This window comes from Oryctolagus cuniculus, chromosome 10 (genome assembly GCF_051225735.1).
Source record: "Oryctolagus cuniculus isolate XC-2025 breed Fujian yellow rabbit chromosome 10, ASM5122573v1, whole genome shotgun sequence".
NCBI lineage: Eukaryota > Metazoa > Chordata > Mammalia > Lagomorpha > Leporidae > Oryctolagus > Oryctolagus cuniculus.
Genome location: NC_142876.1, coordinates 66,199,471 through 66,205,470, shown reverse-complemented (window position 1 = coordinate 66,205,470; position 6,000 = coordinate 66,199,471).

Sequence of the window (6,000 nt, the reverse complement as noted above, 5' to 3'; positions counted from 1 at the left end):
ACTGGGAAGGCGCTGATTGAGGGGACACAAGTTCCCAATATCTGGGTGCCGTTACATTCACACTGTGCACACATAGAGTTTCACTAGTTCACACTCAGTGTCCTTGCTAAAAACGCTCAGGTTGGAAAAGAATCCTCCTTTCCAACATCGATAGCAACCTGGTAAACACCCACCGATTTGTAACTCACTGATTTGGTGTGAATTGTCATCTAGGAAGAGAGAAACAAAGTTTGTATCTAATTTTTTTTTTTTGCCTGGGAGGCAAGGGATTACTAAAGCAAGGAGTGGAATGATTGTGAGACAAGATGGTTCTGTAAGATGAGACATTGTTTTCATGCATCAGGGAAGCATTCTTTCACTCACAGGTGATTGTGCCAACCAATCATTTTTATGTACACATTAAAATAAAGCAGGTTCTTGCAATTAGGCAACACTCAGTGAAGCCCAAGTTACTGTTCACTCTTGAAAGTAATCAAGCTGCATTCCTTAAAATAAATTATAATATAGAGCAAACAAAGACCGTACAACCGTACATCGCTCCTCCAGAATAAAATATGAGTATATTACAAGGAGCATGGATTCTCTGGTCTGGGTCCAGGCCCAGTGTGTAGCTTCTGATTGGATGTCTGAAATATCAAATAGGAATATAATCCTACCCCGGCCTCCAGAGCGCTTAGCCTGCCTTCAGCTCACAACAGTGGCAGCAGTGAGCAGCCAGGTATTGAACACAATAACGGGAGGCCCTTGTTTTGGTCTGAGCTCCTGCGCTAGGCCACAAAAGACGAGACCAGAACAAAATGGAGTTACTCATGCTAAATGCCACATAATCAGACTGTAGCTTTAAGGAAGCAGACAAAACTCCCAGAAAAAGATCAGTACCTGTGCCCCAACAGGAGACTCCTGTCTGCCTGAGTCAGCACAATAAGGAAGTCCTCTGTTTTAACCTTTACAAAACATTAACCTGCAGGAACCTGAAGTTGACCAGTTGTTGTTTTCTCGCGTGTTCTATTCCCTTGTTCCCACCTTAGAAATGCACTGTTCTGCTGTTGCCCAGTGGGAGCTGAGACTCAAGATAAGCCCATCTGCGATGATGACCGAGAGTAAGGCCAATGCTCAAAGTGTGGAGGGAAATGGTTACCTGAACGAAGCTTAGCCTAAAGCTGCCTCTGTGCGTAGTTCATGATTTCTCTGTACACAGTGAACCGTAACCTAACTTGATGTATAAACAGACTGTAACCTACTCTTGGAACAAGCAGCTGGGTCTCAGCCAATCACAAGTGGCCAACTGTTCAAACCACATCCAAATCAGACAGACGTGCGCGGTAACCCATCGGGCTGTCTCTGTACCTCATTTCTGTTTCCTGTGGCCACTTCCTTTCCTCTGGCTACAAATTGAACCTGTCCATGCGGCGGGGGGAGCCCTGGGAACCATTTTTGGTGTAGGCTACTCCCTGATGGTAGAATTTCAAACAAAGCCATTTAGGGCCTGCAGGTCTAGATTCTGGCTGATTTTCTCTCTTAACACAAGGCAGGAGGCGGCCTCTTCCCTGCTTCTGCGATGAGGAAAATCGCATGGGGAAAGCAGTTGGAGCAGTCATCCTCTTCCCTGCAGCGGAGCCCTTGTGTGCAGGGAGTCTCTCGGATACCGATAGGCCCCAGCAGTACCATGAGACAGAGTGGAATTCCCGCCTCTGCTGTGAACACTGCCCACCACTTCCGTTCCCCAGAGAAGGCGCACGCTTGTTTCCCGAGGAGAGGGAGTGATGGTCCCAAAGCTGGACCCTGCGTCAGGTCTCCCTCCGTGTTCCCATGCTCTGCAAAGAGAAGCGTGATTCCCCAGGCTGGGCCGCTGCCTGCACCTCTGCCCAGAAGGAAACTATCTTTGGGGCTGGTGCTGTGGCACAGCGGGTAAAGCTGCTGCCTGCAGTGGCAGCATCCCATATGGGTGCTGGTTCGAGTCCTGGCTGCTCTACTTCTTATCCAGCTCTCTGCTATGGCCTGGGAAAGCAGCAGAAGATGGTCTAAGTCCTTTGGCCCCTGCACCCAAATGGGAGACCTGGAGGAAGCTCCAGGCTCCTGGCTTCAGATCGGTGAAGCTACAGCCATTACGGCCAATTGGGGAGTGAACCAGAGGATGGGAGACCTCTCTTTCTCTCTCTCTGCCTCTCCCTCTCTCTGTGTAACTCTGACTTTCAAGTAAAATAAATAAATCTTGGGAAAAAAAAGAAACTCTATCTTCCCCTCCCTCTGTTCTTTCTGGAGTCCTTTCCGGCATCCCTCCCTTCTCCCCTGGTGTGCTGGGGGAAGTCCCTGTACCATGTCCTGCAAATGTTTATGCTCCCCATGTTTGCAGAGTTGCAAATGCTTATTTCTCAGCTCAAGAAATCAGAGAGCTCTGTAACCACACCTATTTATAGCTTTTGTGTCTTTGTTTTCCTCATTTGCTAATAAAGAAATTTCCTAACTCCTGCTACTCAAAGTGGTCCATAAGGGCGAATATTGGGCCTAGCGGTAAAGATGGCTTCTGGGGATGCCTGCATCCTATATTGGAAAGCCTAAGTTCAAATCCCAGTCCTGCCTCTGATTCCAGCTTCCTATTAATGCATACCCTGGGAGGCATGGTGATGGCCCAAGTCAATGGATTCCTGCCATTCCCATGGGAGATCCAATTGAGTTCCTGGCTCCTGGATTCAGCTGGCCTAGCCCTAGATGTTGCAGGCATTTGCTGGATGTCCCAGCAGATGGGACATGTCTATCTGTCTTTGTCTTTCACATAAATAAAATAAATAAATGCCTTTTTTTAAAAAAAGTTCATAAGCAAACAGTACTGGCCAGCCTCACCTGACAGCTTGTCTTAAGTCTCAGTACTGAGCCTACATCAGTTCACATTTGTGCGTGATCCTGGTGATCACAGGCACGTTAAAGCTTCTGCAAGTCCATTCTAAACAACCAGCCAGGGCCACATTTCTGGGGCCGGGACAGAGAAGCAAGGGGTACTCAACCGCATGCTGTGGGTGCTTTGAGCCAGGGAATTCCTTGCGCTGCAGGGCTGCCCTGTGCTCTGTGGGATGTTCACCACTGCCCTGGCCTTCACCCCACGCAAGCTCATAGTGCCTGCTTCCCTCTGACCCACATATCAGGACTGCCACAAGTGTCTTGTCCTCTGGGGGCAGGAGCCTCTCACCCACTCCCAAATGCAGAACCACTGGTTTATGAGCACAGTTCCAAAAATTCATGGAGAAACAGGATTGAATGATACATTTATTTTTGGTGCAAAAAATGTTTGAAATGCGTGCATAGTTTTTTCATAATGTACATTTCCTGTGAACTTTATAAGACCCCCTCATATTTCAAAAATGTCTGCCTCCAAATAAACTTATCTTTTAATTCCATTTCCCACGAACTGTGTGAAGTGCCCTCCTGTATCAAACACACAAGAGAAGTTGTGTGTCACTGAACCAACAGAGAAAGCGCATTACAGTGGAAGTAGCGCATTGCTCTTGTGCTGTTTCCCTACAAGTGGGGGGGGGGCGCGGGGAGGGTGAGCATGTCCTCTGGGAATATCACATTTCCAACAATCTGAAAGGTCATGAGTGCTTTGGGAAAAGCAAACATTGCTGAAATCCAAAACAGAAGCTGAGTGCTGTGTTTCTTGGCAGAAGAGCTGTGGTTTATGGGTGACTTCAGAGGTCGCAGCATCCCAAGGTCCCGAGGAACCGGCAGGAGGAGGCCACCGGCTGTTAGCAGAAGGGGACTGTCAGCTCTGGGCAATGCTGGAGCCTGTTTTCTGTTGCTATAGCTAAGCACCCGAGGCCATGTACGTTATAAGGAAAAGGGAGGCGTATTTGGCTCATGATCTTGGTGGCTGGAAGGTCTACCCTGCATGGTGCCTGTGTCTCAGTGAGGAGCCCGGGTTGCATCACAGTTTGGTGGAGAAGCGGAAAGGGAACGGGCTATGTGCAGAGGGACCACATGCATGGAGTGGCCTTATTTATATCAACCTGCTCTCATGAGAACTCAGTCACCAGAGAACTCCATGAATCCCTTCCGAGGGTGCAGCTCTGTGCCTATGAGGGTGCTTCACAAAGTTCATGGAAAATGTACATCATGAAAAATTGCTCATGCTCATGTATTTCCAAATATTTTGGCACCAGAATAAATTTATCGATGTATTTATTTATGTGAAGGCAGAGTTGCAGAAAGAAAGGGAGAGACACCAGGGGTGGGAGGGAGGGAGAGAGAGAGAGAGAGAGAGAGAGATCCTTTGTTTGCTGAATGACTGCAACAGCTAGAGCTGAGCCAGGTTGAAGTCAGGAGCCAGGAGCTTCCTCCAGGTCTCCCATGTGGCTGGCAGGGGCCCAACCACTTAGGCCCATGGACTCCTTGAAGCATCCTTGTAATTATTTTTCACTAAGCCCCACCTCTTAAAGGTCCCACCACATCAACACTGCCAAGCTGGGGCTAAATCTCCCAGCACGAGCCCATGGTGGACTCACTGAAACCATATCCAAGCCACAGCTGCTTACTCGGAACTAAAGACAAACAAACTACGGTTGGCGATGAGGGTGATTTGCCCAAGCTGCTCTGACTATGGCAGTTTCTACTCTAGGAGGGCCCTCTGGACAGTAGGTCAGTTCAGCCCTCATTCATTCATTCATTCACTGACTATCCACCATGGGCCGGGAGCTGTGTGTCCTGGGTGAGGGGGGTACAGATGCCAAGATACACCTCCTCCAGGGAGGATTCAGTCTCCTGCTAAAAGAGACGAGGTCATAATAGCCATGATAATAGCCTCTGTTTATTGAGTGCTCTGTGCTCACTATATATTTGTGTTATACTGTGCTTATAATAATTCCAAGAGGTAGGGATGGTTACTAAGCTTTCCAAAAGAGGGGATTCAAGAGACTAGTAAGTTGCCTAATATCACACAGCTTTTGGCAGTGCAGGAACTGGTGCCCATCCTGTGCTGTCTGATAGAGACCAGGCTGCCTTCCTCAACCCCATTTTCTGCTGAATACAGTAATACACACACATACATACACACACTCACATACACACTCACATTCACACACATGCACACCTACAGCCAAGCACAGAGCAGCCAGGCCTAAGAAAGGATGGCTTCTCAGAGGAGGTGGCCTTTGAAAAAGCTGGGCCTGGAAGCATGAGGAGTTGTGTGACCATGCTCATTCATTAGACATTGGGCAGGCATTTCCGTGGGTGCAAGGAACCTAAGCTATGAATTTCAAACCAGGATTTGTCTCTTTTATATTTTTACTATTTAAAAGAGTATGTCAGGGCCGGTGCTGATAAAGCTGCCACCTGCAGTGCTGGCATCCCATACGGGTGCCAGTTTGAGTCCTGGCTGCTCCACTTCTGATCCAGCTCTCTGCTATGGCCTGGGAAAGCAGTGGAAGGTGACCCAAGCTGTTAGTTCCCTGCACCTATGTGGAAAACCTGAAAGAGGCTCCTGGCTCCTGGCTTTGGATTGGTGCATCTAGGGAGTGAACCAGCAGATGAAGTTTTTTAAAAAGATTTTTAAAAAGATTTATTTATTTGAAAGGCATGGTTACCGAGAGAGAGGGTGAGAGAGAGAGAGAGATCTTCTTATGCTGATTCATTCCCCAAATGGCTGCAACAGCCAGGAGCACTAAAAGCCAGGAGCGTAGAACTCCATTTGGGTCTTCTTCTGGGTGGCACTCAGGCTAAGTTCTGTTGCTTTCCCAGGCACATTAGCAGGGGATTAGGTAGGAAGCAGAGTAGGTAGGACTGGAAACTGTGCTCTCATTATGGGATGCTGGCACCACTGGCAGCAGCTTAGCCCTCTGAGCCACAATGCCGGCCTCCAATAGCCCATTTTCTTAACAGCATTTATTGAAAAGATTATCCTTCTCTCATTTACTGATCTTGTCGGAAGTCAATAGGCCATGTCTGCATGGCTTTATTTGTGGGATCTCTCTCTCTTTTTATTTTTAAGATTTATCTATTTATTGGAAAAGC